Below are 22,962 nucleotides of genomic sequence, written 5' to 3' on the forward strand. Positions count from 1 at the left end.
CTATTTAAAAAAGGAGACAGACAAAAAGCATGAAACTATAGACCAATTAGCCTACCATCTGTCATGGGAAAATGCTGGAGTTCATTATTAAGGAAGCAGTAGCGGGACATTTTGAAAAGCATAATTCAATCAAGCAGAGTCAGCATGGTTTTATGAAAGGGAAATCATGTTTGACAAATTTGCTGGAGTTCTTTGATGATATAATGAGCAGGGTGGATAAGGGGGAACCAGTGGATGTGTTGTATTTGGATTTCCAGAAGGCATTCGATAAGGTGCCACACAAAAGTTTACTGAGCAAGATAAAAGTTCACGGGTTTGGGGATTCTGTAATATATTAGCATGGATGGGCTAACTAACAGAATACAGAGAGTCGGGTTAAATGGGTCATTCTCCGGTGGGCAAACACTGACGAGTGGGATACCGCAGGGATCAGCTATTTACAATCTATATTAATGACTTGGATGAAGGGACCAAGTATAATGTAGCCAAGCTTGCTGATGATACAAAGATGGGTGGGAAAACAAATTGTGAGGAGGACACCAATAATCTGCAAAGGGATACAGACAGGCTAAGCGAGTGAGCAAAAATTTGGCAGATGGAGTACAATGTGGGAAAATATAAGGTTATCCACTTTGGAAGAAAAAATTGAAAAGCAAATTATAATTTAAATGGAGAAAAATTGCAAAGTGCTGCAGTACAGAGGGACCTGGGGGTACTTGTGCTGTTTTATCTTGTTTTTCCAACCAGTGCTGACACTAGAGCAGCTGATAATGAGTGCGAGAGTAGGAGATGGAGGCCCAGAGACCAGCCCAACCAGTTGCAGACAAAGATGGAGGAGTGCGAAATCGAGAGGTGATGTCACAGCCAAGCTGTTAAGTGGTTGGATGTTCGACTGGTAAGTATAACTCTCTTTCAGACTGACTTTTAGATTGGTTTAATTGGCAGCGAACTACTAAGTAGCTGTTTGGTGTTTAAGTAAATTTTAGTAAGTAAATTAATTTAAGGGTTAAGTCATGGCAGTAGAGCTCGGACCCGTGTCATGCTCCTCCTGTGCTATGTGGGAAGTCAGGGAAGCTTCCAGTGTCCCTGGCTACTATGTGTGTGGGAAGTGTGTCCAGCTGCAGCTCCTGACAGACCACATGACAGCACTGGAGCTGCGGATGGACTCACTCTGGAGCATGTGTGATGCTGAGAATGTTGTGGATAGCACATTTAGTGAGTTGGTCACACCGCAGGTAAGGGTTAGGACAGATAGTGAAAGGGTGACCAAGAGACAAGGCACGAGCAGGAAGGTCGTGCAGGAGTCCCCTGCGGTCATCTCTCTCCAAAACAGATATACCGTTTTGGATACTGTTGGGGGAGATGACTTACCAGGGGAAGGCACCAACAGCCAGGTTCACGGAACCATGGGTGGCTCTGCTGCACAGAAGGGCGGGAAAAAGTGTGGGAGAGCGAAAGTGATAGGGGACTCGAATGTAAGAGGATTATGTAGGAGTTTCTGTGGCTGCAACCGAGACTCCAGGATGGTATGTTGCCTCCCTGGTGCAAGGGTCAAGGATGTCTCGGAGCAGCTGCAGAGCATTCTGGAGAGGGAGGGTGAACAGCCAGTTGTCGTGGTACACGTAGGTACCAATGAGAAAGGTAAGAAGCGGGAAGAGGTCCTACAAGCTGAATTTAGGAAGCTAGGAGTTAAATTAAAAAGTAGGACCTCATAGGTAGTAATCTCTGGATTGCTACCAGTGCCACATGCTAATCAGAGTAGAGGGAGCAGGATAGTTAGAATAAATACGTGGCTTGAGCAGTGATGCAAGAGGGAGGGATTCAAATTCCTGGGACATTGGAACCAGTTCTGGGGGAAGTGGGACCTGTACAAAAGGGACGGTCTGCACTTGGGCAGGACTGGAACTGATGTCCTAGGGGTAACATTTGCTAATGCAGTTCGGGAGTGTTTAAACTAATATGGCAGGGGGGTGGGAACCTATGCAGAGAGATAGGGCGAAGTAATATGGAGTCAGAAACAGATGGTAGAAAGGTAAAAAGCAATAGTGGAAGGCCGAGTAAACAAAGGCAAGAAACAAAAAGGGCCACACTACATCATAATTCTAAAAGGTCAAAGGGTGTTAAAAAAACAAGCCTTAAGGCTTTGTGTCTTAATGCAAGGAGTATCCGCAATAAGGTGGATGAATTAACTGTGCAAATAGATGTTAACAGATATCATGTGATTGGGATTACAGAGACGTGGCTCCCGGATGATCAGGGCTGGGAACTCAACATCCATGGGTATTCAACATTCAGGAAGGATAGAATAAAAGGAAAAGGAGGTGGGGTAGCATTGCTGGTTAAAGAGGAGATTAATGCAATAGTTAGGAAAGACATTAGCTTGGATGATGTGAAATCTATATGGGTAGAGCTGCAGAACACCAAAGGGCAAAAAACGTTAGTGGGAGTTGTGTACAGACCTCCAAACAATAGTAGTGATGTTGGGGAGGGCATCAAACAGGAAATTAGGGGTGCATGCAATAAATGTGCAGCAGTTACCATGGGTGACTTTAATATGCACATAGATTGGGCTAACCAAACTGGAAGCAATACGGTGGAGGAGGATTTCCTGGAGTGAATAAGGGGTGGTTTTCTAGACCAATGTGTCGAGGAACCAACTAGGGGGGAGGCCATCTGAGACTGGGTGTTGTGTAATGAGAGAGGATTAATTAGCAATCTCATTGTGCGAGGCCCCTTGGGAAAAAGTGACCATAATATGGAGGAATTCTACATTAGGATGGAGAATGAAACAGTTAATTCAGAGACCATGTTAAAGAAGGGTAACTTTGAAGGTATGAGGCGTGAATTGGCTAGGATAGATTGGCGAATGATACTTAAGGGGTTGACAGTGGATGGGCAATGGCAGACATTTAGAGACCGCATGGATGAACTACAACAATTATACATTCCTGTCTGGCGTAAAAATAAAAAAGGGAAGGTGGCTCAACCGTGGCTATCAAGGGAAAATCAGGGATAGTATTAAAGCTAAGGAAGTGGAATACAAATTGGCCAGAAATAGCAGTGAACCTGGGACTGGGAGAAATTTAGAATGCAGCAGAGGAGGACAAAGGGTTTGATTAGGGCAGGGAAAATAGAGTACAAGAGAAAGCTTGCAGGGAACATTAAGACGGACTGCAAAAGTTTCGATAGATAAGTAAAGAGAAAAAGGTTAGTATAGACAAACGTAGGTCCTCTGCAGTCAGAATCAGGGGAAGTCATAACGGGGAACAAAGAAATGGCAGACCAATTGAACAAGTACTTTGGTTCAGTATTCACTAAGGAGGACACAAACAACCTTCCGGATATAAAAGGGGTCAGAGGATCTAGTAAGAAGGAGGAACTGAGGGAAATCCTTATTAGTCGGGCAACTGTGTTGGGGAAATTGATGGGATTAAAGGCCGATAAATCCCCAGGGCCTGATGGACTGCATCCCAGAGTATTTAAGGAGGTGGCCTTGGAAATAGCGGATGCATTGACAGTGATTTTCCAACATTCCATAGAATCTGGATCAGTTCCTATGGAGTGGAGGGTAGCCAATGTAACCCCACTTTTTAAAAAAGGAGGGAGAGAGAAAACAGGGAATTATAGACCGGTCAGCCTGACATCGGTAGTGTGTAAAATGATGGAATCAATTATTAAGGATGTCAGAGCAGCACATTTGGAAAGAGGTGACATGATAGGTCCAAGTCAGCATGAATTGTGAAAGGGAAATCATGCTTGACAAATCTTCTGGAATTTTTTGAGAATGTTTCCAGTGGAGTGGACAAAGGAGAAGCAGTTGACGTGGTGTATTTGGACTTCCAGAAGGCTTTCGACAAGGTCCCACACAAGCGATTAATGTGCAAAGTTAAAGCACGTGGGATTGGGGATAGTGTGCTGATTGAGAACTGGTTGGTCGACAGGAAGCAAAGAGTAGGAGTAAATGGGTACTTTACAGGATGGCAGGCAGTGACTAGTGGGGTACTGCAAGGTTCAGTGCTGGGGCCCCAGCTGTTTACATTGTACATTAATGATTTAGACGAGGGGATTAAATGTAGTGTCTCCAAATTTGCAGATGACACTAAGTTGGGTGGCAGTGTGAGCTGCGAGGAGGATGCTATGAGGCTGCAGAGTGACTTGGATAGGTTAGGTGAGAGGGCAAATGCATGGAAGATGAAGTATAATGTTGATAAATGTGAGGTTATCCACTTTGGTTTTAAAAACAGAGAGACAGACTATTATCTGAATGGTGACAGATTAGAAAAAGGGGACCTGGGTGTCATGGTACATCAGTCATTGAAGGTTGGCATGCAGGTACAGCAGGCGGTTAAGAAAGCAAATGGCATGTTGGCCTTCATAGCGAGGGGATTTGAGTACAGGGGCAGGGAGGTGTTACTACAGTTGTACAGGGCCTTGGTGAGGCCACACCTGGAGTATTGTGTACAGTTTTGGTCTCCTAACTTGAGGAAGGACATTCTTGCTTTTGAGGAAGTGCAGCGAAGGTTCACCAGACTGATTCCCGGGATGGCGGGACTGACATATCAAGAAAGACTGGATCAACTGGGCTTGTATTCACTGGAGTTCAGAAGAATGAGAGGGGATCTCATAGAAACATTTAAAATTCTGATGGGTTTAGACAGGTTAGATGCAGGAAGAATGTTCCCAATGTTGGGGAAGTCCAGAACCAGGGGTCACAGTCTAAGGATAAGGGGTAGGCCATTTAGGACCGAGATAAGGAGTAATTTCTTCACCCAGAGCATGGTGAACCTGTGGAATTCTCTACCACAGAAAGTTGTTGAGGCCAATTTACTAAATATTTTCAAAAAGGAGTTAGATGTAGTCCTTATTACCAGGGGGAATCAAGGGGTATAGCGAGAAAGCAGGAATGGGTACTGAAATTGCATGTTCAGCCATGAACTCATTGAATGGCGGTGCAGGCTCGAAGGGCCGAATGAGCTACTCCTGCACCTATTTTCTATGTTTCTTTGTTTCTAAACACAAAAAGTTAGTATGCAGGTACAGCAAGTTATCAGGAAGGCAAATGGAATGTTGGCCTTTATTGCAAGGGGGATAGAATATAAAAGCAGAGAACTGTACAGGTTATTGATGAGGCCACAGCTGGAGTACTGCATGCAGTTTTGTCTCCTTATTTAAGAAAGTATATAATTGCATTGGAGGCTGTTCAGCGAAGGTTCACTAGTTTGGTTCTGGAGATGAGGGGGTTGACTTATGAAGATAGGTTGAGTAGGTTGGGCCTATACTCATTGGAATTCAGAAGAATGAGGTGATCTTATCGAAACATATATGATAATGAGGAGGCTCGAATTGGTGGATGCAGAGAGGATATTTCCATTAATAGAGGAAACTAAAACTAGGGGACAGAGTGTCAGAATAAGAGGCCACCCATTTAAAACTCAGATGAGGAGTAATCTCTGTCATTTATCTTACATTATTGTATATAACTGTATCCTAATATGCTATACATGACTGTATTAAGATATGACCTGTAACCACCAGCATACCTTATCACCAGGGGTGCACTTGCAAGAGACAGGTATATAAGGGCAGTTCTCAGGCAAGTACAGCATTCCAGAGCTGTGAAATAAAGGTGCAGGTCCAGAGTGACCTTGACTTCACTACATGCCTCGTGTGAATCTGTACTGAGGGGACAGGACTTTACAGTGGCGACGAGGATGGGATGAACTCACGCGGTCGCAGAAAAGAGACAGACCAAAACTCACAAGGGTCGACACCAAACTCAGGACCTATACCAAAGAAATTGTACCAGTCCTCGGCAGCGCCATGCTCTCTTTCACACACAAAGGGACAGGGAACTGACTTCCCCTGTGGATTGTCCCCAGAGACCCCCCAGCACTGCTGGGGAGAAGCTGGCTGGCAAAACTAAACTGGAAATGGGATGATGTCCATGCCATGTCATTAGAGGAATGGACCTCCTGCTCAACAGTTATAAAGCGATTTGAACATCTCTTTCAGCCAGGTGTGGACACTGTCAAAGGGGCCAAAGTCAAAATCTACATCACACAGGATGCTCGACCGGTCCATCACCAGGCCAGAGCTGTACCCTATGTGATGAGGGAAAAGATTGAACACGAACTAGACAGGCTTCTGCGGGAAGGCATTATATCACCTGTGGAATTTAGCGACTGGGCAAGTCCCATCGTCCCAGTCATGAAGCCTGATGGATCTGTACGTATATGTGGGGACTACAAATCTACCATAAACAAAGTCTCTCTACAGGACCAGTACCCGCTGCCCAGAGCGGAGGACTTATTTGCCACATTGGCTGGAGGTAAAGTTTTCTCAAAATTAGACCTCACATCTGTGTATATGACGCAAGAATTGACTGAGGAATCCAAGCTACTCACCACCATCAACACACATCGAGGCCTTTTCATGTACAATCGATGCCCATTCGGCATCAGGTCGGCAGCTGCTATATTCCAGTGCAACATGGAGAGTCTGCTCAAGTCCATCCCGGGGACGGTTGTATTTCAAGACGACATACTTATCACGGGCAGGGACACCGACTCCCATCTCCATAATTTGGAGGAAGTACTAAAGCGGTTGGATCAGGTAGGCCCAAGAGTCAAGAAATCCAAGTGCCTATTTCTTGCACCCGAGGTTGAATTTTTGGGCAGAAGGATTGCCGCTGATGTAATGCAACAGAGTCCAAAACAGAAGCAATTCGCCTGGCACCCAGGCCCCGGAATGTCTCAGAACTGCACGCCTTTCTCGGGCTACTCAATTACTTTGGAAACTTTACGCAGAACTTAAGCACGCTGCTGGAGCCTCTCCACGTGCTACTCAGGAAGGGGTGCGATTGGTTTTGGGGGGACGCCCAAAATAAGGCACGCAACCTTCCAACAGTGTTTTGACTTTCTTTAATCCAGGTAAAAAGCTAGTTCTCACATGCAATGCGTCAGCGTATGGGGTCGGGTGCGTTTTGCAACATGTCAATAGTGCAGGCAAATTACAACCCATACCTTATGCCTCCAGGTCACTTTCGCGGGCAGAGCGCGGGTACGGAATGGTAGAGAAGGAGGCACTCGCGTTTGTGTACGGTGTCAAAAAGATGCACCAATACTTTTTCGGGGCCAAGTTCACGTTAAAAACCGACCACAAGCCCCTCACGTCCCTCCTATCCACTTCGGCGTGAATTTAATGGTGGGCTATCATGCTGGCACCCTACGACTATACCATAAGGCACAGACCAGGCACAGACAACTGTGCCGACGCGCTCAGCAGGCTACCCCTGGCGACCACGGAAGGGTCTGACGAACAGGACTGTGAGATAGTCATGGTAATCAATGCCTTTGAGTCCACAGGTTCACCCATGACTGCTCACCAAATCAGAGCCTGGACGGCCAGTGACCCCACATTATCCTTAGTAAAATGATGTGTCCTAACCGGTGACTGGGCAGAGGCTCGCGATGCCTGCCGCGAGGAATTAAACCCTTTCACAGGCGCATGCATGAGCTATCACTACAAGCAGACTGCCTGATGTGGGACAGCTGAGTAGTCATGCCTCTGTGAGGCAGAGAAGCATTTGTCCGGGAGCTCCACCGCGAGCACCCGGGGATCATTCTCATGAAGGCCATAGCCAGATCCCACGTCTGGTGGCCTGGTATTGACGCGGACTTGGAGCTCTGCGTCCGAAGGTTCACCATTTGTGCCCAACTCAGCAATGCCCCCAGGGAGGCTCCATTGAGCCCCTGGCCCTGGCCTACCAAACCGTGGTCGCGGGTGCACATAGACTATGTGGGCTCATTCATGGCCAAAATGTTCCTTGTAGTTGTAGATGCATTTTCAAAGTGGATCGAATGCACCATTTTAAACTCGAGCACAACCTCCACCACTGTGGAGAGCCTCGCAACCATGTTTGCAACGCACGGAATCCCTGACATATTGGTCAGTGACAATGGTCCGTGCTTCAACAGTGCAGAATTCCAAAACTTTACAGTTGACCACGGCATAAATCACGTCAAGACGGCACCGTTCAAGCCGGCCTCCAACGGCCAGGCGGAGAGAGCAGTGCAAATCATTAAACAAGGCATGCTTAAAATCCAAGGTCCCATGCTGCAGGGTCGCCTGTCGCGACTGCTGCTGGCATACAGGTCTCGTCTGCACTCATTGACTGGGATCCCCCCCACGCAACTGTTGATGAAAAGGACTTTAAAAACAAGGCTCTCATTAATCCTCCCAGACATGCACGAAATCATTGAGGCAAAGCACCATAAGCTGACTGAGTACCATGACAGAAATTCGAGGGGGAGATGGAATGAGATAGGGGACAAAGTGTTTGTACTAAACTATGGCAGGGGTCCCAAATGGCTTGCAGGGACAGTAACGGGCAAGGAAGGAAACAGACTACTGGTAGTACAAATGGACAATGGCAAAACCTGCTGGAGGCATGTCGACCAAGTCAAAAGCAGATTTACCAACAACACTGCGGAACAAGCGGCAGAGTACAATGTGGAACTCGCACCACACCTGGTGGACAGACAGAGGGAACAACCTGAGGAAAGGGCAATCCCAACAGACAGCCCAGGCGAGTCGCCAACAATCACACCAATTGAAACAGACAGCCCAGGTGAAACACCAGCAACCACACCCAAAGAAAACAGACACCAAGGCAAACAATTGAACCACAACTCAGACGCTCCATGCGAGAGTGTAGACCACCTGAGAGACTGAACCTATAAAGACAATAAGACCTTGGGGGAGGGTGATGTCATGTATCTTACATTATTTTATATAACTGTATCCTAACATGCTATACATGACTGTAATAAGATATGACCTGTAACCACCAGCATACCTTCCCACCAGGGGTGCACTTGCAAGAGACAGGTATATAAGGACATGTCTCAGGCAAGTGCAGCATTCCAGAGCTGTGAAATAAAGGTGCAGGTCCAGAGTGACCTTGACTTCACTACATGCCTCGTGTGAATCTGTACTGAGGGAACAGGACTTTACAATCTCTTCTCTCAGAGGGTTGTAAATCTATGGAATTCTCTGCCCCAGAGAGCTGTGGAGGCTGGGTCATTGAATATATTTAAGGCAGAGATAGACAGATTTTTGAGCGATATGGGAATAAAGGTTTATAGGCCACGGGCAGTGAAGTGGAGCTGAGTCCATGATCAGATCAGCCATGATATTAAATGGCCGAGCAGGCTCGAGGGGCCAAATGGCATACTCCTGCTCCTTTTTCTTATGTTTATATGTTCTTATTTCTGAAGATTAACAGCTTGTGCCTTTATTGTAGTAAAACTCTCCCAAGGCACTTGACAGGAGCGTTGTCAGCCAAAATGTTACACTGAGCCACAGGAAGAGATATTAGGACAGGTGCCAAAAGCTTGGACAAAGTTGTATGTTTTAAGGAGTGACTTGCAGGAGGAGAGAGAGGTAGTGAAGCAGAGAAGTTTAGGGAGAAATTCCAGCGCTGAAGGCCGAGGCAGTTGAGGGCATGGTGACAATCGTGGAGTAATGAAAATTGGGGATGTGCAAGAGGCCAGATTTCGAGGAGCGCAGTGATCTATCTTTTAAAACAAGACCCGATTTTAAGTCATATACATATATCGGATTTTATTTTTAATTTTAATTTTACTAAAAACCCTAATAACATTCGTTTACTGATATAGTAAACTAAATTATATCACAAAATGTGAAACCTTAATTTTATTTTATTTCTTTTTTGCAATAGTAAAATAGAACTTACTTTAGCATTTGCAGAATATTATTCTTTATCTAATTGTTTTGAAAATACATTTCTGCACATGTGCAGTGAAATAAATATATTATAAATATGGAGGTTGATTTTCCATAATCATTGCAGATGTTATGAAAATGTTGATTGCAGTTTTTGCACTGGCCTGATTGACACATTTCTGACCCCAGTCAATGCTCTGTGTCAGACCTGATTACATATTCAAAGTGAGCTCCTGGTGTGAACAGATTTATGAGCAGAATATTTAAAGGGCTTCAGGAACAATTTCAAAGCAACCTTTGGAAAAAGATTTCTTTAGTTTGGTTTACATTTGGCCTTACACTATAAAGATTCATTGGCTTTTCAGTTGCAACACTAGAACTGTTGCTGCACAAAATGGGGAAGGGAGGGGTGTCCTGTTTGGAATTGCAGAGTATCGTCCTCACAGCAGTCCACAATGTTTGTGATTAGATGGCACAGTGCACCAATTCAGTGTGCCCTACCCAGAGACATTGTTGCCAACTCTACATGAAGATTTCAGAGCTGAAAGAATAGCTGAGGTAACACAACACACTTTATACAGTCAGACAGTTAGATTATGTATGTCACAAAATGTTACCTTGCATCGTGTTACATGTTCACTGCTGTTCCATTCAAAGCACTCAGATAAGACCTATAAATACTTACAATGCACACCCTCACTGGAACAGGTCACAAATTCCATCCAAAACCTATCACTGAAATGATTGACACCCTGACTTATAAAAAGTGCTTCATTCAAAAATTATTTCTCATAAAGCTTTCTCATGACATACGTTCATGTGCTTACCTATATGTGTTGCGGTTCAGTCATTTGGGTGTCACTGCATCACCATATGTTCTTATTACATTTTTGGGTCTTTCTTTAACCCCTTTACCTAAGATTATCTTGTCATCTATATCTTAATACATTTTCAAGGGTTTGCCTCTACTCCCCATATCTTTGAAAGTGTCTACCCTTGTCTTGAAATGCATCTAACCTTTTGGTAATACACCCAGAAAACAAAGAATAAACCCCATCTGGTAATTGCTTTTAGTTAGTGAACTAATCTTATACTCTTACAAAATCTCATTTTGGACTTAGAAGGAAGTATGGGTCAGTAATTAGGCTACAATGTTGTAACCCTAATTGTCTGAACCACACTCACTTTAAATTTTGCTCCCTGTTGGGAACATGGAATCAACTTTAATTATTTTAGAAGGGTCAAGCAGCATCTATGGAAAGAAAAACAGAGTTAACATTTCTTATCGACGACCCTTCGTCAGATTCCAGCATCTGCCGGATTTTGCTTTTGTATTTGGTTTAATTGTTTTAGCTTTGTCCTGAGATTTATTTATTTGGGAATCCTGCAATACAGATGAATTGCAGAACCATTTTATTCGCTGTTGTTGTTCTGGGGAAAGAATGATGAAGGTGTTTGTCCTAGTGAGCAAAGCATCAGTGATCTGCCTGATGCATCTGATTGATTTTCCCGATGTGCCCTGTAGTAGCATGGAAAAACCTAGAGGCTTAGATTTTGAGAAACTTGTGACCCTGACTGTCATTGCCAAAGCAGTTCCTGTGGTTTCTGTTGTCTGCAGATCAACTTGCAGTAGAAGGCAGAACATTAGCCCGTAAAAGCAATGTTGATATTTCCAGAGAGCTGAGCCTGGATCTGTAAACAATAGATTAAACACAGCTTAGTGGATGCTAGCAAATGGAGAGTGGGGTGAAAAATTGGCTGGAATTTTGCCAACAGAGGTGAGTTCGATGTGGGTGGCATTGGTGCAGCGTGGGAAACCCATTCCGAAGTGCAGCCCGCCCTCTCCCTTCAATCTTCCGTAGCTGGGGCTTGTTAAGCCTGCCCTGCGGGTTTCCCTGCTAATTAACTGGAAGTGGGTATGATGCTAGCATCTGATGATGCGTCATCAGCCATTTTCCTTAAAGAGACCATACCGACATTCATTTTGACAGTTCACCTGTCACTGTTCAGCAGCATTGAAATGCTGCAAACAAAGGTACACGACTGCACCCAGGCTGCCCCATGACCCCCTCCAGATGCTTCTACAGGGAGTCACAGCATAAAGGGAGGTCTTCTTCTCTTCCATGGGTGGAAGTAACCTTCCCAGGACACCAACATAGCCTGGTTGCACATTGCACAGGAGGACACAAGCAGGGATGTCGTCAGGAGGACCTGGCTGCAGTGGCACAAACCTTTCAATGATCTCAGTAGATCGCAAAATGCTACTGCAAAGCCACACTCAACCTCATCCTGCTGTGCCACTCATCACATCCCCATTGCTCTGCCTTCCCTACCCAACTCCTGCACATCCTTACTCACACCAACTTGCCTTGCACCTCCACCCATCCCTTTCTCTCTATCTACATTAGCAGTTCGCCATTTCACTAGCCAACCCTCACAATTATCCTCACCCTTGTCCAATTATACCAACGAACAAACAAGGGTAAGCTCTTGAGTCCTTTAGCCAATGTTCATGTATAGTTAATGTTGATGTGTTGTCAAACATTGAAATCTTTATTTTCAGCACTTTGCATTCTGGAACAGATTTGTGGGCACCTTTGGAAGTGGATTAGTGAGTTGCAGTGAAAGATGAGACATAAGGGTACTCCCTGCTCCCACAATGGTGATGTGTGTGAAAGGAATCGGCTGGACATTGCAGGAATGTTTTATCGAGCTGGTGTGGGGTGGTGCCAATGTGGCGCATCATGTGGCATTCACGGTGTACAGCGTGAATTGAAGTAAATGTGGCCATGGTGAGGCCATCATTAGCCTCCCGAGCAGTAATGTGGTCGGGTGCTGATGCCTTGTGTACTGTGCAGCATCAGGTGATTGCGAAGAAATTTGGTGTTGCTGGTGGTGATGCTGGTGTGTTAGTGATGTTGGTGTTGGGGCTAATCATGGTGGGATTCTAAAGTCCAAGGTGAGATTTTTTCAAGGGCACCGATGGTCTGCATCCCAGAGTACTTAAGGAGGTGGCCTTGGAAATAGCGGATGCATTGACAGTCATTTTCCAACATTCCATAAATTCTGGATCAGTTCCTATGGAGTGGAGGGTAGCCAATGTAACCCCACTTTTTAAAAAAGGAGGGAGAGAGAAAACAGGGAATTATAGACCGGTCAGCCTGACATCGGTAGTGGGCAAAATGATGGAATCAATTATTAAGGATTTCATAGCAGCGCATTTGGAAAGAGGTTACATGATAGGTCCAAGTCAGCATGGATTTGTGAAAGGGAAGTCATGCTTGAAAAATCTTCTGGAATTTTTTGAGGGTGTTTCCAGTCGAGTGGACAAGGGAGAAGCAGTTGATATGGTGTATTTGGACTTCCAGAAGGCTGTCGACAAGGTCCCACGCAAGAGATTAGTGTGCAAAGTTAAAGCACATAGCATTGGGGGTAGTGTGCTGATGTGGATTGAGAACTGGTAGGCAAACAGAAAGCAAAGAGTATGAGTAAATGGGTACTTTTCAGAATGGCAGGCAGTGACTAGTGGGACACCGCAAGGTTCTCTGCTGGGGCCCCAGCTGTTTACATTGTACATTAATGATTTAGACGAGGGGATTAAATGTAGTATCTCCAAATTTGCGGATGACACTAAGTTGGGTGGCAGTGTGAGCTGCGAGGAGGATGCTATGAGGCTGCAGAGTGACTTGGATAGGTTAGGTGAGTGGGCAAATGCATGGCAGATGAAGTACAATGTGGATAAATGTGAGGTTATCCACTTTGGTGGTAAAAACAGAGAGGCAGACTATTATCTGAATGGTGAGAGATTAGGAAAAGGGGAGGTGCAACGAGACATGGTACATCGGTCATTGAAGGTTGGCATGCAGGTGCAGCAGGCGGTTAAGAAGGCAAATGGCATGTTGGCCTTCATAGCGAGGGGATTTGAGTACAGGGGCAGGGAGGTGTTACTACAGTTGTACAGGGCCTTGGTGAGGCCACACCTGGAGTATTGTGTACAGTTTTGGTCTCCTAACTTGAGGAAGGACATTCTTGCTATTGAGGGAGTGCAGCGAAGGTTCACCAGACTGATTCCCGGGATGGCGGGACTGACATATCAAGAAAGGCTGGATCAACTTGGCTTGTATTCACTGGAGTTCAGAAGAATGAGAGTGGACCTCATAGAAACGTTTAAAATTCTGACGGGGTAAGACAGGTTAGATACAGAAAGAATGTTCCCAATGTTGAGGAAGTCCAGAACCAGTGGTCACAGTTTAAGGATAAGGGGTAAGCCATTTAGGACCGAGATGAGGAGAAACATCTTCACCCAGAGAGTGGTGAACCTGTGGAATTCTCTACCACAGAAAGTTGTTGAGGCCAATTCACTAAATATATTCAAAAAGGAGTTAGATGTAGTCCTTACTACTAAGGGGATCAAGGGGTATGGCGAGAAAGCAGGAATGGGGTACTGAAGTTGCATGTTCAGCCATGAACTCATTGAATGGCGGTGCAGGCTCAAAGCGCTGAATGGCCTACTCCTGCACCTATTTTCTATGTTTCTATGTTTCTATGATGCTGCTGGAATAGATGGCAGGTGAGGTTGAGATGATAGAAGCACCCTGTCGGTGGTGAGGGATCTTGCTCCAAGGAGGTGACAGTGAATAGAGAGTTCACTGCAAACATTTCCAAAGTCCATACAGCTCAACAGTCTCTTGCAAAACCTGAAGGCTTTAGCTTCTAACTTTGGAAAGTGAACAGCTGTGAAATGGTAGATATTGTACCACTTCTGCAGCTGTCAACTGGCTGATGTGATGGAGAGTCACTGAGATCCCGATTCCACTTACCTGGCATGAAACCCATCAATATTTTAATAAAATTGTAAGTGCCTGGTTTTAATCCTCTTAACTAGCATTTAAGTACCTTTTAATTATGTTAATTACCTGTCCCACTGCTTGCTGTCGGGTCTGCTATCCGAATACAGATATGACAAGTCAGAAACCCACATGGAGGCGGGTTCAAGCGGGATCCCGATCTGCTGTCAATCTCGGCCATTTTGATAGCGGGCCTGGCTCCAAACCCACACTCACAGGACTGGGAAGATTCTGGCCATTGAATGCTATGCATGCGTTTACAATTTAGATTGCAGCACTCAAAATTCAAAAAGATCTTATCTTTAAGAAAGTACTTTTTGAAGGGGATTATATGTGCAACATTGGTCCTGAATTTCCTCAAGGGTTCCACTAGACTACCATTCTACCCACTCCGCTGGGTCTCCACCTTTTCTAGAATCTTCCAGGCAACATTGTAAAGAATGAAACTCCATCTTTCAAAGTAAAATGAGCTCACGGGTTCCCTGACAGACTCAGGATTGGGACAAAGTATATCAGGTGTTCACACTTCCCAAGCTCAGTCAGGACTCAGTGGGCCTCACTGCGGGGGCTATGGCCAGGAAATCAGCCTGGATCTCCTTCGAAAAAAGTATTTCCAATTTCTGGGCAGATGGTGGTAAGTCATTTCCTTGAAACACTCTTTACCTGTTGAGATAAAGAAAGATACACCCATTACTCGATTTTCTGTTTTGTCTGTAAAGGAATTATCCACTTCATGCATTTGTTGCTCTGGCAGTCTAGGGCAATGATGCATCTGACAAGGTTTATAGCAAGAATATGTAAGAGTTATAAAGAGGGTCATGAAGAAAGTATAGCAGCAGACAAAAAGACAAACAGTAAAACCTTCGTCAAGTGTGTTGAAACAAAACAAAGTATAAGGGATAGAATTGATTATTGAAAAAAAAAGATGAGAAATGTATCTAAAGATAGGGAAGTTACTGAAATGTTTAATCACTATTTTGAACCGTGTTTATGATGCATGACTTTTCAAGGTAGGTGCAGACCTAATAATCACAGAAGAGCAACAATAAACTAGATTGGAGTCACTGAAAGTATAAAATGTATCCTTCACCCAAGGGTTTTAAAGGAGTTCCGACATCGATATTCTCCAGAATTTATTGAATTGAGGGCAGTTTTCAGAGAACTAGAAAATAGCAAGCATAACTCCCATCTTCAAAACAGGATAAACTAACTAATTACAGGCTAGTAAATTGTATCAATTGTGGTAAAATTGCTTCTAACAATATTGAGAGAGAATAAAAGGGATCACTCTGAGGGGCATAGACTAATAGGAAACAGAGAGCATGCTTTAATAAGGGGAGGTGATGTTTGACAAATCCATCAGAGGTATAAAATATATAGGCCCAGAATTTATGACCTTCCCGTAGGTGGATGCTTCCGACCCGCAAAAATTTCTGGGTAAGCACCTGTTGTTCCTGGAGTTTAGGAGCCTTCTGGTCCTGGGCCACGTTTCCCAGCAGCGTATGTGCTTCGTATGAATCACTGGGATGACGTGCGCTGGCCCAACCTATCAGAGTAGGGTTATTCCCATTCACACTTATGGTGAACTTATGGTGAATCCTTGTCGCACAGCACTGCCCCCCAGTCATCAAGATCCATGGCCCGGCCCTGGACAACGTGGACCATTTCCCATACCTCGGGAGCCTCTTATCAACAAGAGCACTCATTGACGATGAGATTCAACACTGCCTCCAGTGTGCCAGTGTAGCCTTCGGCCGCCTGAGGAAAAAAGTGTTTGAAGACCAGGCCCTCAAATTTATCACCAAGCTCATGGTCTACAGGCTGTAGTAAAACCCGCCCTCCTGTATGGCTCAGAGACACGGACCATGTACAGTAGACACCTCAAGTCGCTGGAGAAATACCATCAATGATGCCTCCTCCGCAAGATCCTACAAATCCACTGGGAGGATAGACACACCAACATTAGTGTCCTTATTTTGACCATCATCACCAGCATCGAAGCACTGACCACACTTGATTAGCTCCGCTGGGCAGGCTACATCATTCGCATGCCAGACACGAGACTCCTAAAGCAAGCGCTCTTCTCGGAACTCCTGCATGGAAAACGAGCCAAAGGTGGGCAGAGGAAATGTAATAGGGACACCCTCAAAGCCTTCCTGAAAAAGTGCAACATCCCCACTGACACCTAGGAGTCCCTGACCAAAGATCGTCCTAAGTGGAGGAAGTGCATCCAGGAGGGCGCTGAGCACCTCGAGTCTCATCGCTGAAAGCATGCAGAAATCAAGCGGAGGCAGCGGAAAGAACATGTGGCAAACCTGTCCCACCCACCCTTTCCTTCAACGACTATCTGTCCCACCTGTGACAGAGACTGTGGCTCTCGTATTGGGCTGTTCAGCCACCTCAGGATTCACTTTAAGAGTGGAAGCAAGTCTTCCTCGATTCGGAGGGTCTGCCTGTGATGATGATGATGCATGGGAATACCCGAAAAACATACAAGCAGTTAAGATATATATATTTTTAAATCACATATTCAAAATGAATCAAAATGGAATTTGATTAATTATTTAAAACAAAAATTAAATTTTTTGAAAAATAAATTTACATATCTTAAGGGATCTAAAAATAAACTTACCTTACTTAAGGGGATTTTACATGTTTAAATTATTGAAAAAAATTTATTATACTGTGCTTTAAAAGTCTGACACTGATAAAAGCAGGCCTTAAGCCTACTTTTATCAGTCATCAGTCATAAGGGCTTTCGCTGGACAAATACTCCAACTCTACGCCCGCAGAGGCCCTTTCTTTTCGGATTCTGTGGATCTGTTAAGAGGACTTTTGACAGATCGCAAGTTCTGGGATTATGCGCATGCGCTTCAGGGTGCTAACGAGGCGCAACCTGCTTTTCGCCCGGGCGAGGCGCCGCTAATGATTAGCGCTAAATTCCACGGGTTCTTGCGGCGGCTGTAAACCATAGCACCCTGCTCCGCTGCACCAGCAATAATGACATCATCACCGTGCGCAGTGCCTCGTTATCACCCCGGACACTGAATTGGGTATTGCCCCCTGAAGCTGCGCCGGGTGATGCCAGCGACAGCTTCAGGGGACGTGAACGGGGCGGCAGGCCGTTTGCGGGGCAATAGTTAAAAGGGAGGCGTGGTTATAGCAAAAAAAATGTGAGCTGCGAGGAGGATGCTATGAGGCTGCAGAGTGACTTGGATAGGTTAGGTGAGTGGGCAAATGCATGGCAGATGAAGTATAATGTGGATAAATGTGAGGTTATCCACTTTGGTGGTAAAAACAGAGAGACAGACTATTATCTGAATGGTGATAGATTAGGAAAAGGGGAGGTGCAACGAGACCTGGGTGTCATGGTACATCAGTCATTGAAGGTTGGCATGCAGGTACAGCAGGCGGTTAAGAAGGCAAATGGCATGTTGGCCTTCATAGCGAGGGGATTTGAGTACAGGGGCAGGGAGGTGTTACTACAGTTGTACAGGGCCTTGGTGAGGCCACACCTGGAGTATTGTGTACAGTTTTGGTCTCCTAACTTGAGGAAGGACATTCTTGCTAATGAGGGAGTGCAGTGAAGGTTCTCCAGACTGATTCCCGGGATGGCGGGACTGACATATCAAGAAAGACTGGATCAACTGGGCTTGTATTCACTGAAGTTCAGAAGAATGAGAGGGGATCTCATAGAAATGTTTAAAATTCTGATGGGTTTAGACAGGTTAGATGCAGGAAGAATGTTCCCAATGTTGGGGAAGTCCAGAACCAGGGGTCACAGTCTCAGGATAAGGGGTCAGCCATTTAGGACCGAGATGAGGAGAAACTTCTTCACCCAGAGAGTGGTGAACCTGTGGAATTCTCTACCACAGAAAGTTGTTGAGGCCAATTCACTAAATATATTCAAAAAGGAGTTAGATGTAGTCCTTACTACTAGGGGGATCAAGTGGTATGGTGAGAAAGCAGGAATGGGGTACTGAAGTTGCATGTTCAGCCATGAACTCATTGAATGGTGGTGCAGGCTCGAAGGACCGAATGGCCTACTCCTGCACCCATTTTCTATGTTTCTAGAAGCCAGGGATTATCTTTGCATTCCAGAATGATGCTGGAATAGTGAGCAGTTTTGGCAGATGAGAGAATGATCTGATAATGTTTTAGGTGTTCCAGCCAGCTCTGATGGTGAAAGGCTAAACCATATCCATTCAGGTCTGTGTCCCTTGGACTTAACAGAACGAAGATGAGGGCCGTACCAGGAGGAATGGCCAAGGTGAGAAAGAGTAATGTTTTAATAAGAACTAAGGCATCAAAGATGTTAGTGAGGGTGTGGTTGAGCAGATCGGTGGCTCCAGAAATGTTGTGGTGAATGGAGAGTCAAAGGCACAAAAATTCAAATTTTGTACATGCAATTGTAAGAGTGTTGGGAGAGAGACTTTTGCAGGTTAAGACTAGCTGGTAGGCTGGAGCGTGACATTCGAAAATGGCAACGCAGGCATCATATCAAATGATGGACATCATAATCTGCATGCTCTGCATGCTGCCGGCAGTCATTAGGTGTGTGCACGCAAATCCCTTCACCAAGATGGCGTCCAGCACACTTCCCATCAGAAGTGCGCGCGAGCATCTTGGACATCATTATCCACCATTAGACAATGTAGCATCTAAAAAAATGGACGCTGAAGAGCCCAATTTCTCCCCCATGCTTTTTTGCTAGTGCAAACACATGATGGAGACTTCCTTAATTCGCATTAAAATTGTATTCTTAATTAATATTTTTAACACTCTAAGTTCCTCAGTTGTTTTGGGGTTAGATTATTATATGCACAGTACATCGGCTACTTTGAAGGCTTTGGGCCTCAGCACGTAATAGTGCAGTGAGCTAGCACCAAATATAGAAGCGCGCAATGGCCCCCCTGGCCCTTTGGAGCAATTACCTTCTTACCAATTTTGGATGTCCCTAAAATAAACTTTATTTGTGCTGCAATTTCCATTAGTTCCTGACTTCAAAGTCACAAAATTGCAACCAATTTTTTTTTGCAGTCACTTTGAAGACCTTATTGAATCAAAATGAATGTCCAGATTATTGAAGACTCCTGTGGTTGTTCTGATAACAGTAATTATAGCTTTTCATCTTCTCCTTTCTTGCTCGTTTAAATTTGTCAATATTTGAGCTTAAATCTATGAACCATCGAGGAAAATAGGGGCTAAAGTTGCAATGTTAAGACTATGCTGTTTCACATATTTCTCTATTTACATGTGTCATGGCATTTATTTTCTCTGGCGAGATTTAATGACCTGTTCAACAATTGTAATTTATTTCTTTAGTGCACTTATACTTTATGGAGGAAAATTGACTTTAAATTATATGGAATTGAAAATCATCGAACGTAATGGAATAGGATGAGACAATGCTAACGTCAGTAAACTAATTTGATTCATAGTGAAAGAATTGAACTTTCACCTCTGAGATCTGTGTTCACACTAAGCCAAGTTGATATAATTATAGTTTCTCTCAGTCTGTTTCTCTCTTCAGGGGCTGCTTCAAGGCCGTGCAGTCCATACAATTGCGCGGGGCCCCAAGCCAGTCAGGGGTGCTGAGCGGTGGATATGCACCTTTCCTATAGTGAGTTGTAATCCAAAGGACTACAGCCTGCGGTGGGCTCTGACCTTCCTGCCACTTCTTCACCTCCCGCAGTCATGATTGAGCTCGGAAAAAAATACGAAGTGCAGTTCTTACGAATTGTAGGTAATAAGTAGGGGCCTAGCCTGAATGTTCCCCATAAGGCAAACACCGCTCCTGTCTCTCTTCTGCACCTCCCCCCACCACCAATCCATGGAAATACTTCTATAAAATCAGAACTTGGTGGTTAGGAGTCCCATTGCAAAACTGCCAATGATTTCTCACTAATGGATCATTTTACAGATTTTCCCTTCTGTCACCGCTAATGAATTCACATTTTATTTCAAATATCTTATGGGACTTACTGACCTCTGGCAGTAAATATCAGAAATTTGTACATTTAACCTTTCAATAGACCGTTTCACTCAGAAAATCGACAATTATATTGCTGGAGGAAATAGAAATGTCTCACTGAGGCAGTAATTGGTGCTCTTCTCTGATTGGGATTAAGGTATATTGCTGGGAACCAGCTTCACTCTGTATTTGCTGACGTGTATGGTACTTGCATTTTGTTTACTGAACATGAGGTGGCCATCTGATGGGAGTAAGCACAAAGTAGCAAATACACTCCAGTGTCTCTCTTGTATTGGTTTGTATTTGACTTTTTGGGAATGTTCTCGAGGGTCTGCAAAATAAAGCAGCCATTACATTGCAACGAATTTGAGTGTTTATTTGGACATAACGTAATTAACCCGGAGCCATCTGCTGCTCACAAATGTGTAAAAGTGAAAAATAAATGAATCACTTGCCTGAAATTTGTGGGGGTGAATTTCTGTTGGGGTTCTCTTGATTTTCTGCAGTGACTTTGGAAATGATCGGTTAAAACCCCAGAGAAATGGTGCAAATTCATCCTGTATCAAGGAGCTTTGAAGGAGAGTTGGGGAGTTACACACAGTTTTCTGCAGAGGAGGAAGAGGAAGACCGGGAGGAACGTTTGGATGACAGGGAAGCATGGCTTCATTATTGGAGAAGTGTTCTCACGTGCTGTTAACCTGCCAAATGCATGTACTGCACACAAAAGAATTATCTCAATCTGACAGAGGAGCAATGCCTTCAAAGACCCCAATTCACCAAGGAGGCAGTGACAGAATTGTACAGCGTGCTGCAGGCACATATGCCAGTTCTGATACACAGCATTCATTCACTGTGGTGTCTCCTTCCAGGCAATTAGCAATATATTCAGTCGTGCAAGGCTCTTGTCCATAGCAACGACCACTCTGCGCATGCGCTTTTTTTTTAGCAAATAACTTTTACCGTGATTCGGAAGGTCAGGGGTCATCTGCGCTTGCTCAGAAGACAAAGGGAGGGAGAGAGAGTGTTTGTAGTGGAGAGAGAGAACAGCTTTAAGGAGTGAAGGATTGCTAAGATTTCTGAAGGAGTGCTATTGTTGTGAAGGAGTTAAAAGTTAAAGATTGTTGTAAATCAAGTAAGAAAGATAAAAATTATGATGGAGATGTCCCATGAGGACTCGGGAGAGAGTTTCCAGGAGGTTGTAGGGAGAAGGAGGGCAAAGGCCTTCTCCGATGATGCGAATGAGGCATTAGTCCATGAGGTCGAGACGCGGTGGGGCCAATTAACCCGGGATGGACGTGGGAAACCTCCACCCCAGAATTATCAAAGATTATGGGGCGAAGATTAAACAAGAAGGCAGAATATTATCTGAATGGCAGCAGATTAGGAAAAGTGGAGGTGCAACGAGACCTGGGTGTCATGATACATCAGTCATTGAAAGTTGGCATACAGGTACAGCAGGCGGTGAAGAAGGCAAATGGTATGTTGGCCTTCATAACTAGGGGTTTTGAGTATAGGAGCAGGGAGGTCTTACTGTAGTTGTACAGGGCCTTGATGAGGCCTCACCTGGAATATTGTGTTCAGTTTTGGTCTCCTAATCTGAGGAAGGATGTTCTTGCTATTGAAGGAGTGCAGCGAAGGTTCACCAGACTGATTCCCGGGATTGTTGGACTGACATATGAGGAGAGACTGGATGGACTAGGCCTTTATTCACTGGAGTTTAGAAGGATGAGGGGATTTCATAGAAACATATAAAATTCTGACGGGACTGAACAGGTTAGATGCAGGAAGAATGTTCCCGATGTTGGAGAAGTCCAGAACCAGGGGACACAGTCTAAGGATAAGGGGTAAGCCATTTAGGACCGAGATAAGGAGAAATCTCTTTACTCAGAGAGTTGTTAACCTGTGGAATTCCCTACCACAGAGAGCTGTTGATGCCAGTTCGTTGGATATATTCAAGAGGGAGTTAGATATGGCCCTTACTGCTAAAGGGATCAAGGGGTATGGAGAGAAAGCACGAAAGAGCTACTGAGGTGAATGGTCAGCCATGATCTGATTGAATGTTAGTGCAGGCTCAAAGGGCCGAATGGCCTACTCCTGCACCTAGTTTCTATGTTTCTATGTTTCTATGAAATCGCCGATATTATTTCTCGCTGTCTCATGATAGGCGTGAGCCTGACCAGTGCCGCAAGAGGTGGAACAACCTGGTTGCTTCCGCAAGAGTAAGTATTAAATAGATTTTAAATTGTAATGATCCACTGAATATGTAAATCTGCCAGATTGTAATGAAGCTGGGTAATCTTGCGTAGCTTCCCTAAGATTTGGACCATTGTCAGAACCTGCGCCCTTTAAGTCTAACTTGGGCACTGCCTTCTTTTGGGTTACGTTGGTGGATGG

The sequence above is a fragment of the Pristiophorus japonicus genome, chromosome 1 (assembly GCF_044704955.1).
Source record: "Pristiophorus japonicus isolate sPriJap1 chromosome 1, sPriJap1.hap1, whole genome shotgun sequence".
NCBI lineage: Eukaryota > Metazoa > Chordata > Chondrichthyes > Pristiophoridae > Pristiophorus > Pristiophorus japonicus.